This window comes from Fulmarus glacialis, unplaced genomic scaffold (genome assembly GCF_000690835.1).
Source record: "Fulmarus glacialis isolate BGI_N327 unplaced genomic scaffold, ASM69083v1 scaffold5037, whole genome shotgun sequence".
NCBI lineage: Eukaryota > Metazoa > Chordata > Aves > Procellariiformes > Procellariidae > Fulmarus > Fulmarus glacialis.
Genome location: NW_009224956.1, coordinates 37,562 through 48,825, shown reverse-complemented (window position 1 = coordinate 48,825; position 11,264 = coordinate 37,562).

Here is an 11,264-nt window from a genome sequence, read left to right as displayed (position 1 = left end):
AACCTTAATGATTCTATGATTCTAACCTGCCAAGGAAGGATCAATTCATGTACGCTCTGCTCTCACACTGTTTCTTAAGCAGTGGCATAAAGGGCTAGACTTTTAGTCTGACCTAGCCTGATCACTTTCATGACAAAGTCTAGCTCATCTTGTGTGCATCCAGAACAATTCCACTTACCACAAGAGCTTGCATCAAGTAACTGAGGGGAGAATTCGGCCAGGACAACCCAGAAACAGAGAGGAGATGGGGAATTGGGCACTGAGCTATAAAAACGTTAACAGACAGGATCGTGGTGTATAAGATATGTAGCTCTCTTTTTCCCAATATGTAAGAACTGATACGGTTCCATAAGAGGAATTGTCTGCTATGTCAGGTCAAAGGGATTGCGGGGGAAGGAGGGCCCCCACATTAGGCTGCAGCTGTAGAAATGCCATCCTGGAAAATACCAGTTCCCCACAGCAGGTAGGGTTGGAAACTGCTGTACTGACCTGCATAAATGAGGTGAAATATGGTCTGAGAGACACGTTCAGGAGAGCCTGAAGCAGATTAGATCTACAGATCTCACCCTTAGTGGCTTTTGCCTTGGGTAGGTTGTATGTTCCCTCACCTTTGCGTAGGGTCCTCTTTCTCTCTCCAGAAGCGTCCTGTGGCAGAAGGACTACAAAGACAATGATGAGGGAGTTGCTGTCAGTAGCTGCATGCTCTCCGTGCAGCATGAGCTAAACTAGGCGTTAAAGAGCAGGTTCATTACTCGGAACAGCAAGAATTCATACTAATATGTGCTGCTCCTGGATGAAGAAAGCAGGTGGGCAGGGGGACTGAACTTGGGCAGAAGTGAACTCTGCATTCAATTACAGGATCTAACATGCTTGCAGGGAGTATGTGACTGAACAGGAAAAGGGTGTGAGGAAGACATTTGGTGTGGATTGTAGCCTGTCTCTAGTGCAGTCCTATCCATCTCTATATAACGTGGAACCTTGCTAGCTCATGCTCTTCAGCTGAACATTCAGATCATTACTTCTCTCCATTCCCCCCACTCATTTGCTCTCCTCTGCCCTGTTTTTGTGGCTTTTTCTTTCCTTTTTTTTCCCCTCCTAGAGGGGATTTCAGCTGAGTTGATGTGCTTCTCTGCAAATAACCTAGTAAAAGCAAGAAAGAGGCTTTTAATAATGCTGTTTCAGAAACATAAAGAAAGAAGAATTGTAATCTATGTAAATAGAAGCTTTCTCTTGGATTTTCCTCTAGCAAAATAATTGCATGCTCTCAGCTAACGGTTTGTCGCTACACAAATCAGCTGGGGTACTAGTGTGAGTAGGATACAGTGGTATGAGTAAGCAGTAGGAGGTGAAGAATTTTACTGGGGGAAGGAAAGAAGGCACTTCCAGGCTCTTCAGTTAAATGTACAAGGGAAGGGGTAGCCTCGAACAATGGTAAAGGAGGTAACTTTTAGGCAGTTGAGAGAAAGCCAGGACTGAAAACAGAAGTCAACTGCCAGATTGCAAACTAGTTATGCTAGTGAGAATGAATAAATATATTTTCCTTTGCATTTTGATGACTTTATGCATCATTCATGGGACAAGAAATAAAGCCTGGATCCTCAGCTGAATTGCAGCCATTTCTGTGCCACATGTTCAGCAGACACCGGCTTTCATGAGGAGGGCAAAGGCAGAGATCTGTGATGCATGTCTGGGACAGCGTGCCTCTGATGCTGTAATAAAGATTTAACCTGTGTGTTTCTGAGCCGTTCTTTGTATGCTGGATAGGCTCACTAGTGTTTAGAAAAGGTGTCTGATATAATGCTGGCTGATTATAGAATTGAATAGTAGTGCTATTAGGACTTGAGATGAGGCATTCCTAGAAATATAATTTGCGGTGGAGCGTGACTAGCTAATCTCCTAAGCAGTGACTGCAAGACAAGTTTCTTCCAAGAATAGTAGAACTAATGAAGACTTGTTTCTTACCCCAGTGCGTTCTTTACCTTTACTATCTACTTCTTCTCCATATTCACTGTGAAATCCTCAGAGGGCAACAGTGGTACCTAGTCTGGAGTTTGCCTAAGTCAGTTGGTGACTGACAATTGCAATGTATGGTGGATACTTTTCCTTCAGAGAGAGCATTATTTTAGGTCTCTTCCTCTCTGTCTACCCACTGATTTTTTTGTTTTTCATGCTGCTTATCTCCTGTAGCATCATCTTTGATTGCAAGTCTGCGCATCTCACAAACTTGAAATCCAGAGGAGTTGCTTCACTGTTCAGAAGAAGCTTTGTAGATGCTCGCACAAGCCTTCTTATTAACAGAGGGTGAAATTAGTTTGCAAAACGAATTACCAACTATTTTGTACTGTAATCCATTCCTCAAATTATGTTCCTATATACATGGGATGCATGTTACTTACTGACCTTTACTACTTTGTTCACTAAGATCCATTTTTCTCTGAGCTAATTGCATAGCTTGCTAGTCCCTTGCTTTGCCAGTATTCTCCTCTTCCTCTATACCCGTACAGGATTTGTGGTAGACTTGCCTTACTTATTCACTGAATTGGTCCATTTTTCAATGAGCCTCTCTGTTGCTAGTGTGAATTCAAGAGCTGCCTGTATCAACTGTACATTTATTAAAATGGAATGAGAAAATGCTTCAGAAATAATTTAGCTGTCCAGTCATTGTGCCTGCTTTTTATCATGAAATTCTATTGCTGTTACAAAGGCAGAACTTGCATTGCTGAAGCTCCAAGGTCTATCTAGCATAGTGATAATATGTAGTCTGGCTCCTGAAGAGCAGGTGTAACAGAAACTGTCTTTTATGTTTACAGCATTTGCTAAAGTCTATGAGATAGGAGATGGCAAGTGGATATTGCCATACATAAAATAAGTAGTTTCCAGTAGGGAAATTGTCAAAAATGCACAAGTAAATTTCTTAGCTGAGTAAATTTAAGTACATATGCATCCTGGTGGGATGAGGGTCTTAAAAGGCAAACTTAACCCATACAAGAAGAGGATTTCTTATTCTGGCCTTAGTGTTTCTGTTCTGTAGACAGCTAAGGAGTCTTTCTTCTCTCTATACACTCAAGATTTGCATTGCCTTCAACCAAGTTATGAGTTTAGTCTGATTCCAGATGAAACCGCTAAGCTACTTAGTCTGGTTTCTTGATATATTTCTGATGCTGTACAAGACTCTCTACCATCAGCTACCTTTTACAGCTGAGGTGTGTGTAAGAGATATATGTGGAGTGTAGTAGATTCATGTTTTTTCTCTTTCTGTGTTTGTCTTTGGCTTTAGTTTTGGGCACTTTTTCATTGTTTCTGGAGAGAGCGAATAGCTTATAGTAGTATTTGGCTTGGTACCGTGGGACAACTACTCAATTGCCCAACTAGAGATGTTCAGGGATAGTTGCATCAGGAGTACAGTTACTTTAAATTTTGTCTTGCTGATGATAATTCTAAAGGAGTAAAAAAGGCAAAAGCCCCATGATTTACAATTACAAACTAAAATGAACACCTGTCCTCTGAACGCTTTATCCCCTTCTGCCTCTGTCCCCTTCCTACACCTGTCTCCCCTTTGCTCTGCCCTCCCTCCCCATCTTGACCTGGTTCAATGTCCTCTTCCTTGCTGTAGAGCTGTCTCTTCTCTTGCCCTTCAAGATACCCTCCCAGTTGGTATCAAACTCTTGATTGTAAAATTCATATGATGTAAGAAGTTTATTGTTTGTTAAATTGATTAATCCAGTAGGTGATTAATAGTCATGATAAAGAGAGGTTAGAAAGACAAGCAATTCTCTGGAGGGACCTGAAGGTATAGCAGTCTGTGGCTGTGTCTGCCAAGCCTTGCTGTCTATGTCTGTCTGAGCTTTGAACTCAAACCTACTGGTACAGCTCATCAGTAGCAGCAGTTTACAAAGTACCCCACAGCTCAGCACTGGCCTGGCTTTTGGCACAGCCTCTTTGTAATCGCTTAATGCTGATTTTTGATGCTGACCAACAGAAGCAGATAGCTAGACACCAATATTGCTTCAGTTAATTACTTTGGGACTTCAGCCTTAGAGGAGGTTTCTGATAAATTCGTATTGTCTGTAATGAAGTAGAAAAGGTCCTGGCTGATTTGGTGGGCTTCTTTGCTCTGTGTGAATGCTGCTGATTTGGTGGCCATTAGATAGGCAGATTCGAGAAACAGAGTGGGCAAATCTTGAAGCCACTTCCTCAGCAGGTTGCCAGCAGCATTTACTAGGTGGCAACATAAGCAGCAAGTTGCATTCGTGTGAAGCTTTGACTGCAGTTTCAGCTGGTCCACAGTGGTGGGTTGGGGGAACTGTGCCGATTTACATTAGCTGGAGATAGGACTTCATGGAGAAGTAATTCCTATAGGCAAAAGTCAGACAGTTTCTCAAAACTAGAAACTGATTGGTGAGGCAGATGGACCATCCATAGGGGTTATAGAAACTGATTACTGTGGAAAAACTTTTTGCTAGATAAAGTAGTCAAAATAATCCTAAATTTTGTGGTACAAATTAAGGTCATCTTTATTAGCTGTTTTTAATCTTTTTTTTAGTATTGTAGAAGTGGTACTAACTGCTCAGGTCAGACATAATCCTTGAAATAATCCCGTGTTTTCTAGGGATGTTGAGAGGTACTAATGAAGTACAAGGTTCTGGAAATACAGGAAGGTTTTGCAGTGCAGATCCTTCTTGCTCGTTTGGTCAGTGTGAGCAGCTATCTCAATCTAGAATGAGATCTCAATGTTCTGAATGTGAATGTCTCCTCATCAACCCAGTTAAAGCAGGTTGTGAATGTGGCAAGCAAAAAGCCCCTGGGATGTTGTTTGACTACTCGGTATTGAAATGCAGCATCTGGAAGTGTACAGAAGTCTGACTGAAAGCACTGACTGCAAAATTTGATGTGGTTGGGGATTTGATTTGCTTTTGACAAAGAACTGGGCAGAGATGGAAGGAACAGGTCCAGTGAGAGCTGCTGTCCAGAAGTCTTGTAGGATCTCCTTTCCTGGAAATACCTGTTAAATCTTTATGACCTTCATGAGCTTGAGATGACTGAAAAGATACTTGGATCCTTTTTATAAGGTCCCTGCTATGTCCAGCCTGAGTTTGTTAATGTTCCAGCTGTACAGACTAACTTCTGTCTGTCTTTTTCAACAACGTGGCATTTTATGGTGGGAGTAGCAGGTGGATTGTATGGACTTACCTCTTAGCATTGTGCAGCTAAGTCTGTGGCACGAATACATAAAATGGTGCTTGCATGTTTGCCAGTATTTGACACATGAAAGTTTTCTAAGGATTGTTAGAAGTTGGATGAGTATCTCCCGTGCCTGCTTTCTGTCTCCGAATAGCAAAAGCTAGCATATGACTGTGATGCACGCAGAACAGGGCACATGAGTAAGAAGATGCTATTTTTACTGGATCGCTTTTTAGAATAGAGCAATTGTTATTGCATGTAAATCAAGTACTTGCCAAATATGCTTTAATGTAGCCTTAATTGATTTGCTTAAAATTTTAAGCAGCCAGCAGTATTCCCACTGAAACAAGTAGTTATGAAATGTTTGACACGGTAGGCAGTAGAGTGCACAGAGGTAGCGATTGATCATAGATTTGATCTGCTAAGCCTTGAGCCTACAGATGGAGAGACAAAGACTTTGCATCTGCCCATGCAAAACTTTGGCTATATCAAGGCTGTGTTTTGAAGAGTGCCTTCAGGCTTTTCTCAAGACAGGATTCACAGAGTACCCTCTAGTAAAAGGCTTGCCCCCAGATGCCAGTAACTTACTATGGCTCTTGGTGACTTTTGTGTACCATCAAGCGTGCTCAGACAAGCTGTCTCTTGGCTGCTTGCCATCTGGGAGGCAGGCATGTATGGGGGGGGGGAGGTAGCAAGGGGAGCAGAGCATTCAAATTGCCCTGCGAGCTCTCCTTTCGAACTGCATACGTATGCTGTAAGGGATCTGCGTGGGCACAGAGCTCGGCTCATATGTGTCAGCTTCTGCAGGGCAACAAATTCTCTTGCTCTGTATACATGGAAAGGACTTGGGTTTGTGTTCTAGCATGTGGAAAAAATACGCTATGTATTGCATTAATTTTGTTCCTTCCCTAGTTTTTTAGGACAGACGTGGTCATTTTTCCATTTTGGGTGCTTCACTTACTATTTTCTCACAGTTTTTGACTCTCATAACTTGGCAGATCTCAGCAGTCTTTTCTTTAAAGTTCTGGAAAAGTGGATATTTTCCTGTAGACTCAGCTCTACCATTGAGCTAGGAGTACAAGGGCACTTAAGTACCTTTGTTTTAAATAATAGTTTGTTTCGTAAATGTAATCTGTGGATCTATGTTATTGTGTCTGCCAGCACCATTTGTCATGTGCTTGTTACTGTGCAGTCGGAGCATCTACCCTCCCTCTCCAAAAGAAAACAAGTTCCCACCACAGAAAGCTTTCAATCCAAGTTAAGTGACAATTGTTGGGGAACATGAAGAGAGACATGGCATTAATCAACTGTTAGGTGGGGTTTTCAGCAGGGAAAGGAGAATGTAAGTGCTCTGAAACTGGATGAAGAGTTGTATTACTGAGACATATGGATGATATACGAATATTGAGATTGTATGGAAGAATATTGGAAGAGGTTCTGTTTCAAAATCTAACTATACAGCTGATATCTAGTTGATTTGGAGGTAGGGTTTCGTGTCTTGGTGGACTTTTAAAATCTGGGCATGATGAGGTGGATTTAATTTGGTAGAGTGAAGACGTGCTGAGACAGTAGGGATATTGTCAAAGTAATGGTGTAGGAAAATGGTCTGAATGCAGAGGGTGGGGTGAGCTAGCGTTAGCTAATACCAGGGCAATGAGAAGTAAGAGCCTGGACAAGTATTTTAGCAAGAAACTACTTTGTAGGTAGAATCTTTTCCAGACGAATGCCATTAAGTCCTGAAAGAGATTTAAGAAGAGTCAGCTAAGAGGGTCAGAGCAGTTGGGTTGTGATCAGGTTGGTGATTCGTGATTCTTTTGTAAGAGCTGCTTAGACTCAGTTCTACAGGACGTTAACCCTGGGTGCTGTCAGGTCCCCAGCCCCTTTAGTTTTACATAGTCAATCCTGAGTTTAGAGCTGGTCTTATCTAGCTAAAATTACATAAGGTGCTGATTTAAGAAGAGAATATGTTATTATTGACCATTTTCCCTGCTTTTAACAAATCTTGAAAGGGAGCAATTATGGTTTGTATAGACATTTAAAAGGAGGCAAGAGCACCACCTCTGTCTACCACAGAGATGGAAATATGTATTTCTGCATGGTAACAGGAAATAACACCCATGCAAGCAAATATTCTTACCTTCTTACCCTCTGTGTAGCTAAGAGTTGGAGGCAGCACTAGAGGGAAACAATAGAGCTGACTACTTGAAGATGGCTCACGACAAAGAGAGATTAGCTTTGCCAAGTGACTGAGATACTTATCCTCACCTCTGCTTTTTTTTCCTCCTGCCCTTTGGTCTGCCTTTTCCCCATGCTGAGGCTCTTGTTCAAGGTATGTCTTCCTTAAGTAACAGATTCAGTCCAGGTGTATGGTAAGCCAAGACTGATTGGGGTGAAGGAGAGAGATGAGCTCTTTCCTTTTCCCTCTACCCCTAGGAAATAAAAAAAGTTGTCTTCTCCCCCGACCCCCTCCAATATCAGCAACTTTGGAAAAGTCTGTCCTGAAGCAGCCTGTGTTTCTTTTAACCAGTCATCTCTCTTCAATAAAAAGGTAATGGGCATGTATGTAATTGCTAGCAGCCCCTCCAATTTTTTCTCTTTTGTATCCTGAAGGAGCCCAATATAAAGCATTGCTGAAACAGCACTAACATTCATTACTCTTGAGAGAATGATGGGCTAAGAGTTAAGCAGCATCTTGCCGTGTGATTTATTTCTTTTTTTAAGCCATCCAGGTGATGCTTATGCTACCATGTTATCAGAAATCTGGATAATTTGCTCCCTGTAATGCTGTAACAAGGCTTTTCTTGTCCATCCCCTACCGCCCTCCTCCCTAATCTGTATTGTTTGGGGGTACTGGGAAGGGAGGAAGTTGCAATCCACAGGAAGCTTGCTGCTGGCAGTGTTCTTCCAGGCAGTGTTAAGTCACACTGTGCTTTGTGATTTCTTTCTAGTAAGCACTAGAAGGGGGCTGACAGCCAAAACCTGCCTGTTTCTGGATGCTGCTGAGGTGTGTTAGTGTTTCAAAGGTGTATGCAGGAGACTTCCTATTCAGCTAGGTAAGGTCCTTGCAGAAGACAGTTGGAGGGATTTTTATGGACTGCATTCCATACCAAGTGTCTTTCACTGCTAATTTCCAGCCCTTGCTGGAGCAGAGTGTGCTGGGAGTACTTTTACAGGTCGGTTAGGATATCTCCCATTTTTTGTGAAGGAGGGAATTAGTTTGTCTACTAACAGAACTGTTTCCATCCTCATTGGGCTGCAAAAAAGTCTGTCTTGGTGGATCACATCCATCTTTTCCGTGGTCTGGAGGATAAGCGAAGTAGTCATTAGTAATTACTTGTTTCTTTCAGGTAGCTAAATATGATCTAGAGGAGATGGATAATGATAGGTGGATATGATCTAGGAGAGAGAGAGAGGATTTTTTGGTGTCTTAAGACACACGTTGTAAATATAAACCACAAAATAATATCTCTTTGAAACCTCCCATGCGAGCTTAAAAGCCCCAAAGACTCTCTTCATCATAACAGCTTGGCAGGCTCTGGATACCTCCCCATAATGGCTGTACAGCCAGAGCAGGTGAAGCCTGTTAGCTTCACTGCAGAAGTAAAAAGGATTTTGCATTTTCTCTGACACAAAGAGGTCCTACAAGGGAAAAATCAAGCAGCAGCTGTGTTCATGTTCAGTTCCATAGTAGTCTTGTAGCCATGACAAAAGCAAAATCCAGGAAGGGGAAGGTATGGAGTGTACCTAGAAATAAAGGACTTAAAAGTTAGGAAATACCTCTATGAACATTATTAAGGTTTAAGTATTTATGTTTTGGATTGACTCACTGGCGTGGCTGGGAAAACCAGTAGGAGGAAAGGAGTGACTTTCTTCAAGTCATCTATTTTTCCCTCCTCACCAGTGAGAGGCAATGCCAGAACGATGGGATTTGGTTTTGCATTGCCTTCAGCCAACCTACAGAATTGGTTTGAACGAGGGAAGAAAGAGACTTGCAAATAGAAGTGCTGCAGCCAGACTTAGGGAAGAGCCCCTAAGGGTTCAGGAAACGAGGCTCTGTAGCAGCTCTTTAGGTACCAGGAAGAAATTGCAGATACCTGCCCTAGTAAAATGAGACAGAAAGGTGACAGGTAAGAGCAACAGCAACACAGACTGCTGCAGACCCCTTTTTCTTATGTGCTTTTTCCCTATTAAAATAAAAAATGCTCTTGTTGTTGAGAAATTGGTGCCTGAAGAGGAAACCCAGGGGTTCCCAAAAAACTTGTCAGAGGGTTTTCAGTGTTTTTAAAGCAAAACCACAACTCTCTATGCAAGGCCTAAGCAGGTGGAGGATCCCTTTTGAGAAAGAAGGGATTTTTAGCTGGAAATTCTTTTCCTGTGGTGGTCCCTGGGGTAGCCAGTAGAAACCCTGCCTCACCTCCAGAAACTCTGCATCGTTCACCTCTTCTGTTTCCTTCCCCAGAAGTAGGTTTCTGCAGGGCTCAGCTCTGGACATGATGTAGTCTAATGATTCCTCCTCCTCTTCCTCTAGGGCTGTCTGCTAAAGAATTGACTATTTGGAGAGGGATCTCTGTCTCTTTTACATACTTGTAAAAGAAGTCCAGGACTAATCCCCTACAGCTACTCACAGTGAGACTAAAATTTAGTTCCCTTCCCGTTTTTAGTTTCATTTACTAGTTTTCTGTGGGCCAGTGACATATTTTTCTATTCTTCTATACAAAATGGCTGCAATTTGTAATACACCATGTTGCAATTCTTTACTGCTTTCCATCATTCAGTGTTGTTAATGAATAATGTTCCTTTGTCTTGAAGGTAGGAGATGGTTCCATCCCTAGCTTGCAGATGTAGGTATTATAGTACTTGGACAGATCACTTATCTTTTACAAATATTTGGATGTTTTTAAAAATCCGAAGGAGAAAAGGCCAACTTTTTTGCCTTTGCACGAAGGAATTGCTGTAATTTAGGCTCAGTTTTCAATTAAGACTCTGGGATTTCAGGTGGGTGGATTTTCAAAAGGTGCTGTAGTTGAAGGAGCCTTTGCCTTCTCCAGCTGCTTGAGCCTGTTTCCCATGAGAAGCTTTCAAGGGCTGATCCGTAGCTGGTAGAAACTGGCAGTTCTCATTCCTTCCCCTGCTCCCCACCCTTTGCTTCTAAGCCAAGCAAGAGTAAAGGGGCAGCTTTTATTTTGGCTTTACATTGTGTTTTGGGTTTCTATTCAGGTCTGTCAAACATTGCACCACAGTATCTGAGGAAAGTTCCTTTGCGTACAGGGGAAGTTGGGACCATTAATTATGAGTAGTGCTAAAAGTAGCACAGTTACCCAGGAACATGAATGCAAAAATCGGATACTCACGTGAAGGGGAAGTTGCCTCAGTATCCACACATTTTAAAATTACTACATGTGCCAAGAAGGTTGTTAAGGCTGCTCTCTGTGTGAGTGCTGGAACTGTGAAATTTTGGACAGAAAATGATTAAACTACTGCCGTAGTTCTAAATGTGCATTTCTGTGATACGGTTTGCATTTGTTTTATTTTTTTCCACTGTCTGCTTTCCTTATTCTGCTATCATTAGTCCACACCTCATTATATGCTCCTGGAGAGTACATCCCTCTTGCTTGTTAGGATGGTGTAGGTGGTAATTTGCAGTGGTACAAAGTGCTGAAGGAGAGATAATCAGCTGGGTAAGTCATTACTCTGTGCAGAGACCGACTTGCTGTGCACAGCTTACTTATCCCACATTGTTTAGGACCTAGAATGTTGTTGTAATTGAAAATGTAATTTGCTTGCCTAGAAAAGAAAAAAAGGTATGGCTGAATGATGAATACATGGGATATGTTGTCCTACTCTAGTACTAAAGCTGTAAGTTGAGGGTCTTGGACACTGTAGTGAAGCCAGCAGAGCACAGTTCAACACAGCAGCCTGTACTAAATAGCCTTATAGAGTGCTGCATTGCCTCTCATTTTCTTTCTCAAATATCTCACCCTGAATCCATGTCAAGGTACAGACAGTTCTTTTGCCATGATCTGACATAGCTCTGGTTACCATGTGGCACTTCTTAGTACTTTGTGGTAAATGTTTGTAACATT